The sequence below is a fragment of the Tamandua tetradactyla genome, chromosome 7 (genome assembly GCF_023851605.1).
Source record: "Tamandua tetradactyla isolate mTamTet1 chromosome 7, mTamTet1.pri, whole genome shotgun sequence".
NCBI classification, from domain to species: Eukaryota; Metazoa; Chordata; class Mammalia; order Pilosa; family Myrmecophagidae; genus Tamandua; species Tamandua tetradactyla.
The window spans coordinates 47,580,499-47,595,326 of record NC_135333.1 but is presented as its reverse complement, the minus strand read 5'-3'; the positions used below and the strand labels follow the sequence as shown (position 1 = coordinate 47,595,326).

At 38.1% G+C, this 14,828-nt stretch overlaps 2 pseudogenes; both read left to right on the top strand.

Moving 5' to 3' along the window:
• The first annotated feature begins 1,968 nt into the window (after positions 1-1,968).
• LOC143690440 (queuine tRNA-ribosyltransferase accessory subunit 2 pseudogene) lies at positions 1,969-10,433 on the top strand (annotated as a pseudogene).
• Positions 10,434-13,098: 2,665 nt separating this feature from the next.
• LOC143690439 (phosphoserine aminotransferase-like) lies at positions 13,099-14,247 on the top strand (annotated as a pseudogene).
• Positions 14,248-14,828: the final 581 nt, after the last annotated feature.

Below are 14,828 nucleotides of genomic sequence, written 5' to 3'. Positions count from 1 at the left end.
GTATAACCTGGCTGTTCCCTGGTACTTTGGGTATCTGTGTGAAACAGACTTGGAACTAGAGTTCTGAAGCTCTGCAAGTCATCATTATCCCATACAGCAACTGTTAAAACACTGAAAAAGATATCAGACTCCATTTAGAAATGTGAATCCACCTGATCTAGGAAGAATAAGGAAAATCAGACTAAAGGGTAAAGGATGATATTAACTATATTTTAAAACTTCAACTTATGTATGAGACCAAAGGAAGAGATGTTTATTTAGTGCAAAATTTATATTTTCTGTAGCACTCTATCTAATCTAACATGTAAGGTCAACTTATTAAAAAAGCATAACCATGTGAAACCTTGAATAGGGAATGAGATTTTGTTGCTTTGTACAGGTTGGTGTGATGCCCCCAATATATACTAGAGTAATCTGGGCAGAAGATTAAAAAGTATTTGCAAAGTCCCCTTGAGGGACTGAGGAACAAGCTAGAAATATTAAACTTCCTCACCTGGAGAAGTCCTGATATTCTTGCAAACATTGGGCATAGCCAGTTTTATGGACCAGGTCCTCAGTCTTGGGGCTTGCCCTTATGAAATTTATTCCTGCAAAGGAGAAGCTAAGCCTATTTATGATTATGCCTAAGAGCCATCCCCAGAGAACCTTTTTTGTTGCTCATATGTGGTTTCTTTCTCTAAGCAAACTCTGCAGGTGAAGTCATTGCCCTCCCCGCTATATTGGTCACGACTCCCAGGGATTTAAATCTCCCTGGCAATGTGGGAGATGACTCCCACAGATGAGTGTGACCCTGGCACTGTGAAATTGGGAAAGAATTATTGACCAAAAAGTAGAAGAGAATTGAAACAAAAGAAAGTTTCATTGGCTGTGAGATTTCAGTAGAGTCAAGAGGCCATTCTGAAATTTATTCTTATCCATATAGACATCCCTTTTCAGTTTTTTATGTACTGGGGTAGCTAGAGGGAAATACCCAAAACTGTTGAATCCAGTAGCCTTGATTCTTGAGGATGACTGAATAACTATAGAGCTTTAAATGTGTGACCATATGATTGTGAAAACCTTGTGACTGACATTCCCTTTACCCAGTGTGCTGGTTTGAAAGGATTATGCACCCTAGAAAAGCCATGGTTTAATCCTAATCCAATCTTGTGGGATCAACCACCTCTTTTAATCCTTATTCAACAATGTAGGTTGGGATCTTTTGATTAGATTATCTCCATGGAGATGTGGCACATACAATTGTGGGTATAAACTTTTTGATTAGATGAAGATGTGATTCCACTCATTCTAGGTGGGTCTTGATTAGTTTACTGGAATCCTTTAAAAGAGGAAGCATTTTATAGAGGGTAGCAGAATTTAGTGCAAAACTTATATTTTCTGTAGCACTCTATCTAATCTGATCAACAAGAATCACAGAGCCCATGCAGCCAGAGACCTTTGGAGATGAAGAAGGAATATATCCCTGGGGGAGCTTCATGAAAGAAAAAGCCTGGAGAGAAAGCTAGCTGATGTCATCATATTTTCCACATGCCTTTCCAGTTGAGAGAGAAACCCTAAACTTCATCAGCCTTTCTTGAGTGTAGGTAACCTCTTGTTGGTGCCTTAATTTGGACATTTTTATAGATTTGCTTTAATTGGGACATTTTCATGGTGTTAGAATTATAAATTAGCAACTTAATAAATTATCCTTTTTAAAAGCCATTCCATTTCTGGTATATTCCATTCTTGCAGCCAGCACACTAGAACACCCAGTATATGAACATATGAGGAAGGAAAAAAAAAGACAGAGAACAAAACAAAACAAATGATGGGGGAGGGGTATAAGATGTTTTGGGTGTTCTTATTTGCTTTTATTTTTGCTTTTACTTTTTTTGGAGTAATGAAAATGTTCAAAAATCAGTTGTGATGATGAATGCACAGCTGTATGATGATACTGTGAACCACCAATTATACAATTTGGATGATTAAATGATATGTGAATATACAATATATCTCAATATAATTGCATTTAAAAGATCAATTAGGCATAGGTGTGTGGTTTTATTTCTATTCCATTCTCAGTTCTATCCCATTTGTCTCTCTATATATATCCTTATGTCAGTACCATGCTATTTTCATTACTGAAGCTTTGTAGTAAAATTTGAAATTGACAAGTGCAAGTTCCCCAACTTTATTCTTCTTTTTCAAGATTGTTTTGGCTAACAGGGGTGCTTGCCATTCAATATGAATTTGAGGATTGGCTTTTCAATTCTGCAAAAAAAAAAAAGCTGTTGGAATTTAGATTGGGATTTCATTATACTGCAGACCATTTTGGGTAATTTTGACATCCTAACAATATTAAGTCTTCCAACAATGAACATGGGATGACCAAGAAACCTAGGCCTTGAAGCCCACACTATACCCTTTCTATTGATTCTAAACTATAGGTATATAGATGTTTACATCTAGGAAAATGTATTCTAATTATGCTTCATTTATTTTGTCATTTTATGTCTTCATAGAATGAGTTTTACTGGTTTTGCTTTCATTGATCATAGTCTATAAAAGAAGAATGGAAACAACCACATGAAGGAAAACTACCATCACAGCCAAAACCATTCCTGGTTACTGCCCAGGTCTAAGGCCTTATTGTACTGAATGCAAAAAGACAGTTTATGAATGTCTTAGACTGAGCAGTTCTGATCAAAAGACAAATAAACCAGGCTAAAGGAAATCAACTCACACAGTGTGTTGTGTCTTGCTGTTGAAAGGGCAAGCATGAGACCTCTCACCATGGCCATTCCTGGCAGTGGAGGTGTGAAAATCCATCTGTCCTTAAATTTGGAGAAGTAGTGACTCAATCTGACTTAACATTTCTATCTTTTACAAAAAGAAGTTTCCTTGATTCTGAAACCCATGAATGATGGGTTTTACACAATTTTATTAATTGTGCCTTTTATATTTAATAGATCTAAATCAATTTTAGTTTACTAAAGCTGCTGAAATGCAGTATACCAGAAATAGGACAGCTTTTAAAAGGGGAACTTATTAAGTTGCAACTTTACACATTCTAATGTCATGAAAATGTCTAAATTAAAGCAAGGCTATAGAAATGTCCAATCTAAAGCATTCAGGGAAAGATATCTTGGTTCAAGAAGACAGGTGAAATTCAGGGTTTCTCTCTAAATCGTAAAGGCACATGGTGAACATGATGTCTGCTAGCTTTCTCTCCAGGGTTCTTGTTTCATGAAGCTCCCATGGGGGTATTTTCCTTCATCTCTAAAGGTCTCTGGTTGTATGGGCTCTTGTGGCTCTTAAGCTTTTTCCAAATTGGCTCCCTCTTTTTTTTTTTTAATTTTTTTTATTAATCAAAAAAAAGAAAAGAGATTAATACAACATTTAGAAATCATTCCATTCTACAAATGCACTCAGTAATTCTTAGTATCATCACATAGATGTATGATCATCATTTCTTAGTACATTTGCATCGATTTAGGAAAAGAACTAGCAAAACAGCAGAAAAAGATATAGAATGTTAATATAGAGAAGAGAATTAAAATAATAATACTAATAAAATATATATATATAAAGGAAAAAGAAAAAAAACAAAAACAAAAGATACAAACACACAAACAAACAAACAAAAAACCATATTTCAGGTGCAGCTTCATTCAGTGTTCCAACCTAGTTACATTACACTTAGGTATTATTGTGCTGTCCATTTTTGAGTTTTTGTATCTAGTCCTGTTGCATAGTCTGTATCCCTTCAGCTCCAATTACCCATTATCTTACCCTGTTTCTAACTCCTGCTGGTCTCTGTTACCAATGATATATTCCAAGCTGATTCTCGAATGTCGGTTCACATCAGTGGGACCATACAGTATTTGTTCTTTAGTTTTTGGCTGGTCTCACTCAGCATAATGTTCTCTAGGTCCATCCATGTTATTACATGCTTCATAAGTTTATTCTGTCTTAAAGCTGCATAATATTCCATCGTATGTATATACCACAGTTTGTTTAGCCACTCGTCTGTTGATGAACATTTTGGCTGTTTCCATCTCTTTGCAGTTGTAGATAATGCTGCTATAAACACTGGTGTGCAAATGTCCGTTTGTGTCTTTGCCCTTAAGTCCTTTGAGTAGATACCTAGCAGTGGTATTGCTGGGTCGTAATCCATTCTGCCATTCTATGTCTTTTGATTGGGAAATGCAGTCCATTAACTTTTAGTATTATTACTGTTTGGATAATATTTTCCTCTACCATTTTGGCTTTTGTATTATATATATCATATCTGATTTTCCTTCTTTCTACACTTTACTCCATACCTCTCTCTTCTGTCTTTTCGTATCTGACTCTAGTGCTCCCTTTAGTATTTCTTGCAGAGCTGGTCTCTTGGTCACAAATTCTCTCAGTGACTTTTTGTCTGAAAATGTTTTAATTTCTCCCTCATTTTTGAAGGACAATTTTGCTGGATATAGGAGTCTTGGTTGGCAGTTTTTCTCTTTTAGTAATTTAAATATATCATCCCACTGTCTTCTAGCTTCCATGGTTTCTGCTGAGAAATCTACACATAGTCTTATTGGGTTTCCCTTGTATGTGACAGATTGTTTTTCTCTTGCTGCTTTCAAGATCCTCTCTTTCTCTTTGACCTCTGACATTCTAACTAGTAAGTGTCTTGGAGAACGCCTATTTGGGTCTATTCTCTTTGGGGTGCGCTGCACTTCTTGGATCTGCAAATTTAGGTTTTTCATAAGAGTTGGGAAATTTTCAGTGATAATTTCTTCCATTAGTTTTTCTCCTCCTTTTCCCTTCTCTTCTCCTTCTGGGACACCCACAACACGTATATTTGTGCGCTTCATATTGTCATTCAGTTCCCTGATCCCCTGCTCAAGTTTTTCCATTCTTTTCCCTATAGTTTCTGTTTCTTTTTGGAATTCAGATGTTCCATCCTCCAGTTCACTAATTGTAGCTTCTGTCTCTTTAGATCTACCATTGTAGGTATCCATTGTTTTTTCCATTTTTTCTTCTTTGTCCTTCACTCCCATAAGTTCTGTGATTTGTTTTTTCAGATTTTCTATTTCTTCTTTTTGTTCAGCCCATGTCTTCTTCATGTCCTCCCTCAATTTATTGATTTGGTTTTTGAACAGTTTTTCCATTTCTGTTCGTATATTCAGCATTAGTTGTCTCAGCTCCTGTATCTCATTTGAACTATTGGTTTGTTCCTTTGACTGGGCCATATCTTCAATTTTCCGAGCGTCATCCATTATTTTCTGCTGGTGTCTGGGCATTTGATCAGATTGCCCTGGGTGTGGGACCCAGCTGGTTGAAAGGTTTTTCTGTGAAATCTCTGGGCTCTGTTTTTCTTTTCCTGCCCAGTAGGTGGCGCTCGTGGTGCTCGTCTGTCTGCACAGCAGTCGGCCCGGGAAACCGCGCATGGAGGGGGGTGTCGCTGGCCGCCGCGGCTTGGGAGAGTGCCGGTCCTAATTGCCCAGCTGGCCCTAAACACCAAGCGTGATGGGAGGGCCCCGCTATCCAACGTTCCCAGTCAGACCGGGGAGCCACGTGCGTGGAGGGGACCCCAGTCACCAGCCGCCCCGGCCAGGAAAACGCGCGCCCCTCGGGTAGCTCACCGCAGCAGATTCTCCCTGCCCGTTCAGCTGTTCCAGAATGGGGTACGCTGTCTTTTTGGTCTCTATCGTGACTCCGGGAGCTGTTTTGTATTGTTTCTGTTTCTTTAGTTGCTTTTCTGGAGGAGGAACTAAGACCCACGCGTCTTACTAAGCCGCCATCTTCTCCGGAAGTCCAAATTGGCTCCCTCTTAAAGGGCTCCAGTAAGCAATCCTACCTTGAATGGGTGGAGACACATCTCCATGTAAACCATCTAATCAAAAGTTACCAACCACAATTGTGTGGATCACGTCTCTCTGGATAATCAAAAAGGTCCCACCCAGCAATATTGAATGATGATTAAAGGACATGACTTTTCTGGGGTGCACCGAAGACTCAAATCAACACACTTTTTAAAGAGTATTTATTAAGTTACAAGTTTACTATCCTAAGGCCTTAAAAATGTCCAAACTAAGGCATCCAGAGAAAGATACCTTGACTCTGAAGGAAGGCAAATACCGTTCACATGGGAAGGCACATGGTTGTCTTCTGCTGGTCCTTGCTCTTGGTTCTGTTGTCTTTAACTCTGATTCCAGTGGCTTTCTCTTTAGGTATCTGTTCTGACTTAACTGCTCCATGGTAAAATTCTGGGTTTCATCTCTTAACTTAGCATCTTGTGGAAAGACGCATGACAACATTGGCTGGGCTCTGGTTCCTGTCTAGCATTTGTTGGATCTCTCATCTCCTGGCATCTCCTGGGGCTTCTGCATTTCCAAATGTCTGCATCTAAGCTTTTTAAAAATGCTTCCCCTTTTGAAGGACTCCATAAACTAATCAAGACTGACCTTGAATGGGTGGAGTCAGGTCTCAATCTCATCAAAAGATCACACCCACAATTGGGTATGTTACAGTTCCATGGGAGCAACTTAATCAAAATATCCCATCTTACAATGTTGAATCAGGATTAGAAGAACATGGCTTTTCTGGGGGTACATAATAGTTTCAAACCAGCACAGTCTAATTACTAGAAATCAGTCATTCCATAACGCTTATTGGTCATAGATTCAAATTTCTGAACATACTTAATCAAGATAATGCATAACTGTCAATACCAAATTGCTTGATGGTACTTTTAAAATGATAGTTGCAGAAGATAGTGGAATAAGATAGACTCAATTCACCCCTGCTCCAAGGAACATTTAGAGAATTGACACAAAAGTGACTGAGACAGTGGTTCCAGGGTATGAATGACCAGTGATGGTCTCCACTATATAGGGAGATCCTGGGTGAAAAAGTTGAGGAATTGAGATGAAGAAAATTGGGTCAGTGAGCTCCATCAGGACTCCATTGGGAATAAAAGGCCATGTCCAGAAAGTACTTGCCACTGCAGCTATCTTGGGATATCAACCCCCTGAGCTCTGCAGCTTGCTCCCTTGGGGAACCTGGAAGCCAGTAAGTGAGCTTTCCCAGATTATAGAGACCATCCAACTAGTGCACTGAGCCTACCACACACCTTTCCAAATGAAGGCCTGGAGTCCTCAGCAGTACACAGAAAGGGAAGTGGGGATAAAGAAGCAAGCTAAGTTATTCCCCTTGACCATCCCATGCCCACACACCAAGACATGCCACATCTCAAGCCCCAAACCCTTTCACCCATCCCCCGATCCCTGTACCCAGTCCATCTTGCACCCAGATCTCCCATACCCCATGCATGCACACACATACCCATACCCCATGCCACCCCCTTGACTCCACACCTTGCACTCCATGGCCCACATCCTGCCCCATGTCCATCCTGTAAATACACAACCTAAACAACTGATGGAAATCAACTATCAAAGTACCTTATCAAGACAATTAAATGCCTCAAAGTCAATAGAAAATCACAAAGCATATGAACATGCAGACATATATAGTTCAACCTAATGAGCAAATTAAAACACTGGAGGAGACACAGACCTTGGATCAGCTAATCAAAGAAGTTCATACAACTCTACTAAATAAATTCAATGGGTTGGCTAATGATATAAAGGATATTAAAAAGACACAAGAAGAGCATAAATAATAATTTGAAAGAATAAGTAGAAAAATAGCAGATATCTCAGAGATGAAAGATACTAAACACCAAATAAAAAATATGCTAGAGGCACGCAACACAGATATGAAGAAGCAGAAGAAAGAATAAGTGAACAAGAATTCAAGACAATTGAATTTGAATGCATAAATAACAAATGGCACTGTGGAGCTGTGTTCCAGTAGCCATGTTTCTTGATGATGATTGAACAATGATATAGCTTTCACAACAAGACTCTGTGAACGTGAAAACCTTGTGTCTGATGCTCCTTTTAGCTACTATATCAACAGAAGAGTAGAACATATGGAATAAATATAAATAATAGGGGGAACAAATGTTAAAATAAATTTAGTTTGAAATGCTAGTGGTAAATGAAAGAGAAGGGTAAGGGGTATCGGATGCATAATCTTTTTTTTTCTCTGTTACCATTTTATTTCTTTTTCTGTTATCTTTTTATTTCTTTTTCTAAATCGATGCAAATGTTCTAAGAAATGATGAATATGCAACTATGTGATGATATTAAGAATTACTGATTGTATATGTAGAATGGAATGATATCTTAATGTTTTGTTTGTTAATTTTTTTAATTAATAAAAAAGTTAAAAAAAGAATGGAATGATCATATGGTAAGAATGTTTGTGTTTGTTTGTCATTATGTTTAAAAAATTTACTTTAAAAAAAGGTAATGTTTCAGCTTACTGCTAATGGATTTCTATTGCAAAATTGTTACAATATTGACAGATGAAATACACCATTGATCACAATAAACAAAGTGAAAAAAAAGAACAAATGACAAAAAGACACAAAAATTTGAATTGGGTTTCAGGGAAATGATGGACAAAATGAAGCACACAAGTGTAAGAATAATCAGTGTCCCAGAAGGAAAAAAAAGTACAGGGCTAGGGAGATTAGTTGAGGAGATAATGGGGGAAAACTTCTCAACCCTTATAAAAGAAATAAATGTGCAAATCAAAGAATCCCAATGAGCCCCAAATAGAATAGATCCAAATAGACCTACTCCAAGACACATACTAATCAGTCTGTCAAATGTCAAAGAGCAGCAGAAAATCCTGAAATCACAAGAGAAAAACAACCACCATATAGAAGGGTAATTACATAAGACTGAGTTCAAAATACTCAACAGGCACCATGGAAGTGAGAAGGCAGTGATATGATATATTTAAGTTCCTGAAAGTAAAAGACTTTCATCCAAGAATTCTGTATTCAGCAGTATTGTCCTTCAAAAGTGAGGGAGAGGGTGGTGCAACAGTGGTTCAGTGGCAGAATTCTCACCTGCCATGCCAGAGACCTGGGTTTGATTTCTGGAGCCTGCTCATGCCCAAACAAAACAAAACAAAAATGAGGGAGAGATTAAAATTTTCAGAGACAGACAAAAGCTGAGAGAATTTGTCAATAGAGACTGGACCTACAAGAAATACTAAAGAGAGTTCTGCAGGCTGAAAAAAAATAGGCAGAAGAGGAAGTTCTGGGGCAAGGCACAGAATTGAAGAATACCAATAAGGGTAACTTAAAGGATAAAAAGAGAAAGAAGGAAAAAATATACAGATATGGCAAATAAAAACCAAAGGATAAGATGGTAGATTCAAGAACCACGTTTACAATAATAGCTTTTAATGTTAATGTACTAAAATTGCCAATAAAAAGATATAGATTTGCAGAATAGATTAAGAAATATGATTCATTTATTTGGTGCTTACAAGAGACTTATCTGAGACAAGGATACAAATGGATTGAAAGTGAAAGGATGGAAAAAGGTGTTTCATGCAAGTTGTAACCAAAAGAAAGCAGGAGTAAGATTTCTGTAAGCTGGCCATGTGGTAGTGAGCTGAGAGGTGTTTTAGGAGTCTGAAGATTGAATAAGTTGGGAGGTTGGCAGGACTTAGAGGAATCATTTAAGATGAAGCTGAGTCTTATCAAAGTAGTTAATTGCTATCATCTTGGAAAAATAACAAACCTGGGTAAACCTGGCAGTGTACCATGGGCATTCCAGGCTCTGCCCCAAACCTGACTGATCACACACTGCATTATATCCATGGAGTTCCAGTCATGGATCAGCTCACACTGTCATCACTGGCAGAATATAAGGAAGGAGTTGAAAAGTTTATAGACATGCTAGAATCGCTCTTGTACTGCTCCATGAATGGTCCAGTCACCTCTGCCCAGCTAGTTATGTAACAAACAAATCTGTGTCTGTATGGGTTGTTTGAGGCTGAGTGGAAATGACCGATTCCAAGTTCATGGCAATTCAACAGGCCCTTCGGCCAGACTGTTTCCAGTGCCTCTCAGATGGAGAGGCATCTTGAATGGAAGCAAGTTCTATAAAAAGAGCCAGAAAGTCTGTTGACCAATCTCTTCTGTTCCTGGATAATTGTCTGCAACTACAAGAAGAGTCAGACATCCTTCAGAAAAGTGTGCTCATTGGAGGGATTAAAGGTGGAGATGTGGTGGAGGAGAGGCTGTGGTCAGCACAATAGACATGATGGCTTCCTTCTGAATGGTTTTCAAGGGAATCCCAGCACACTGGAGACTGGACTGCACTTGTTTTCATCAGTCACTGCAGAGCTGCCAGAGGACAAGACAAGGGCTATTTGTGGTATTAGCCAGCCAGATGAGCTGCTCAAGTTGTATTGAAAGAGGAGTGCACTTATTTGAGAGTTTCTTCCCTTATCAAGTGACAGATCAGGAATGTGCCCTGACTTTCAGCTTGTCACTAAAAAGTGACAGTCTGGTACATGTGAAAGACTTCATCTGAAGGCAAGCATCCTGATACCTGGCACACACAGAAGTCTGATTCTTAACATTGAGCATGTAACACTATTATGATGTGGAAAGAAGAGCAGAAATAGTGTTACCTTTAATTATTTATACTTGGGCATATGGTCTGTCCAAATAAGGAATGCCTGTAGCAAACTCTGCCTTTGTGAGAAGAAAAAAAGTCCAACTGGGCAAGTGAAATCATTGCCCTCCCCTCAATGTGGGACACGACATCCAGGGGTGAAAGTCTCCCTGTCAACATGGAAGATGACTCCCAGGGATGAACCTGGCCCTGGCACCATGGGATCAGCAATGCCATCTTAACCAAAAGGGGGAAGAGAAGTATAACAAATAATGCATCAATGGTTGAGAGAGTTCAAATAGAGTCAAGAGGCTACTCTGGAGGTCAATTTTATGCAAACTTCAGTTAGAATTGCTATCTATCATAGCTTGCCAAACACCAACCAAAACCATTCCTGCCAATCCTAAGGAACACCTAGGGCATTATATAAGATTCTACAAAGTTTCCATGCACTAGGCTAAGTTTTCAGATACCTACAGTCTCCAGATGGGTCCCTGGACCAGATAAGTCTTGAAATGCAGAGGGTTAGCCTTTCCAAAACATCAACTAGTTCCATCCCCCTATGCCATATTATCAGCAACATCTTTCAACATGAAAAAGTTAGAATGGGCATAGCCCAAATACCCCTAGAGAGTGGGAGAAAGATCAAAGGTGATGGGGGAATTATGCAGAGTAGTAGATAGGGTTTAACAAATGAGTATGATTGCTGATTCCTTATATTGATGTTTGTTTTAGTCTCAAGTATCTTAGAGCAGCTAGAAGTAAAAATCTAAAATTGTGGAATTATAACCCATACTAAACTTTGATATCTTGTCTATAACTAATTGTTTTGATGTGCTTTGAAATTTATTGCTTTTTTGTATATATATTATTTTTCACAAAATAATTGAAAGAAAATAACTTTAAAAATATGTGGTAAGTCATACAATTGAATAGTGCTCAGTAATAAAAAGAATGAAGTACTGATACACACATCAAACCCATGCTGAGTAAAAGAAGCAGAGTACAAACTGTACAATTCCATTACTATACAAGTTCTAGAGTAGGCAAACTGTATCCATGGTGGATGAGGTCATTTTCATTGTAAAAATAGAGATAGGAATTGACTGAGAGATGGCATGAAGAAACTTTGTGAAGATTAATGTTCTACAGCTTTATAGTGGTTTGGATTTTATAGATGCATTCATCTGTTCAAACTCATCAATTAAAGTATGCACATTTTTGTAAAGAATTTAAACTAAAATTGAATAAATAATAAATTTGTATATATACGGTAAGAGTAGCTATACTAATATCAGAAAAAACAGCTGTAAAATGTAAAGGCATCATAAGAGGCAAAGAAGGACACTATATATTAAAAAAGGGACAATTTACCAAGAAAAAATAATAATCATAATGTTTATGTACTCAATCAAGGAGCTTCAAAGTACATGAAACAGACATTGGTAAAGCTGAAGGGAGTGATAGACATTTCAACAATAATAGTGGGAGACTTCAATGTACTACTCTCTCCTATAGATAGAACAACCCACCAGAGGACCAACAAGGAAATAGAGAACTTAAACAATTTAGTAAATAAATTAGACCTAACAGACATATATGGATCATTACATCACAAAATACCAGGATATACATTCTTTTCTAGTACTCATGGAATATTCTCCAAGATAGATCATATCCTGGGGCACAAAAAAGGTCTTCATAAATTTAAGAAGATTGAAATTATTCAAAGTACCCTCTCTGATCGCAATGGAATGAAGCTGGAAATTAATAACCATCAAGCACCAGAACTTTCACAAACATATGGAGATTAAATAATGCACTCTTATGTAACTGGTAGGTCAAAGAAGAAATTGCTAGAATAATCAGTGAATATCTGGAGACAAACAAAAATGAGAAAACAACATATCAGAACTTATGGGATGTGTCTAACGCAGTGCTGAGAGGGTAGTTTATTGCCTTAAATGCCTATATTTAAAAAAAGAAAGATAAAAAAATTGAAGACTAAAACTGCTCACCTGGAGGACCTAGAGAAAGGACAGCAAACTAACCCCAAGCATTAGAAGAAGAGAAATAAAGATTAAAGCAGAATGAAATGAATTGGAGAACAAAGTAACAATAGAAACAATCAATAAAACCAAAAGTTTTTTGAGCAAATCAATAAAATCGATGGACCCCTGGCTAAGCTGAGAAAAAAAGAGGATGCAAATAAACATAATCAGAAATGACAGGGAGGTCATTATCAATCAGTCATCAAAAATCTTCCTGCAAGGCAAAGCCCAGGGACAGATGGCCTCACAGGAGATTTTTATCAAACATTCCAAAAAGAACTAATACCAATCCTGCTTAAATTCTTCCAAAAAATTGAGGAGAGAAGGACAGTACCTAGTTCATTTTATGAAGCTAACATCACTCTAATACCAAAACTGGGTAAAGATGCTATAAAAAAGGAAAACCACAGACAATCTCCCTAATAAATATAGATGCAAAATTTTCAAAAAATACTAGCAAACTGAATCCAACAACACATTAAAAGAATTACACAGACTTGTGCCACTGCCAGGAGACATGCTCTGTCCACATGATTGGTCATTCTTGGCTAGCTAGCAGCCCACACAGCCACAGCACAGATACCCTGAGTCAGGTGATCAACTTCTGGCTTTACTGTCAACCTGCTGCACTCAGTATTGTTGGAGATAAAGAATTATTAAACTACAAAGGAGTTGAGATTAGTTTCTTGAAATGAGCCACAGATTATCATATTTTGCTAAGATTATTAACTCTGCAGAGAATCTTGGGCAGGAATCATTAGCCATACCAGACAACTACAAGGTCATTTTTGTGCAAGATGGTGGGTGTGGCAGCAGTTCAGTGCTGTCCCCTTAAACTTGATAGGTCTGAAAGCAGAAAGGTGTGTGGTCTATGTGGTGACCAGAGCTTGGTCAGCTGAGGCTGCAGAAGAAGCCAAGAAGTTTGGGACTGTGAATCCTGTCCACCCCAAACTTTGGAGTTACATGAAAGTCCCAGATCCAAGCACCTGGAACCTCAATGCGAATGCCTCCTATGTGTATCCCTTTCAAATGAGACTGTACATGGAAAGGAGTTTGATTTTATACCTGACATCAAAGGAGCAGTGTTGGTTTGTGACATGTCCTCAAACTTCCTATCCAAGCCAGTGCATGTTTCCAAGTTTGGTGACATTTCTGCTGGTGCCAGAAGAATGAAGGCTCTGCAGAGGTGACAGTGGTAATCATCCATGATAACCTGTTGGGCTTTGCTCTCAGAGACTGCCCCTCCATCCTGCAATGCAAAGTCCAAGCTGGGAACAACTGCTTGTACAAAAGCCTTTGTGCTTCAGCATCTTGTCATGGGCTTGGTTCTAGAGTGGATTAAGAACAATGGTGGTACAGCAGCCATGGAGAAGCTCAGCTCCATCAAATTGGAAATGATTTATGGTATTATTGATAATTCTCAAGGATTCTATTTATGTCCACTGGAGCTACAGAATAAAAACAAGATGAATGTTCCACTCCACATTGGCAACACCAAAGTAGACATGGTTTTAGAAAAAGATTTCTTGATAAATCTCTTGAACTCAATTTGATCTCTTTTAAAAGGTTATAGGTCTGTGGGAGGCATCCAGATCTCTCTGTATAATGCTGTTACAATTGAATATGTTTAGAAGCTCAGGGTCTTCATGAAAAGATTTTTGGAGATGCATCAGGTGTGAACACGTCCTAATCTTTATATGTGGAACAAAGTAACTTGGGAAGGGCTACAGAAACTTAACCAACATGGTATTTTTCTCAAATGAATGTGCTTATTGTAGAATCTCTTTTCTTTTCTCAAAGAACAATGGTAAAATATCAATAGCTCTGCAAAGCTGGTGGACTAAACTCTGATTTAAACTGGAAGTATTTTTAAAATCTTCCTGTTGCTTTTCGAATGAATTTCAGCTTATTTTGTCTTTGCTGCTCCTTTTTCCAGCTAGATCTCCATATTCAAAGCCTGTGGACTTAGTATTATGTAAATTTATGTTAACAATTTATATTAATGAACATCAAGGGATAGGATGGGACCTGCTGAATACTGAGCCTAGATCTTTCCCAAGTGGCAGCAGTGGGGTCTTCTGGGTTCAGTAGCCATTTGTTAAGGTTAGCATTGACCGTTTGGTGACTGTTTAGTTCCAGGCAAAAGTGTTTTGTAGATTTGTCTTTATACTGTTATTCTCAGAAAGTGGTAAAAGTGACATATACTCTATGTTTATTCCACAAAGCCTGTTTTTAATACCATATAGGTTATATATATTCA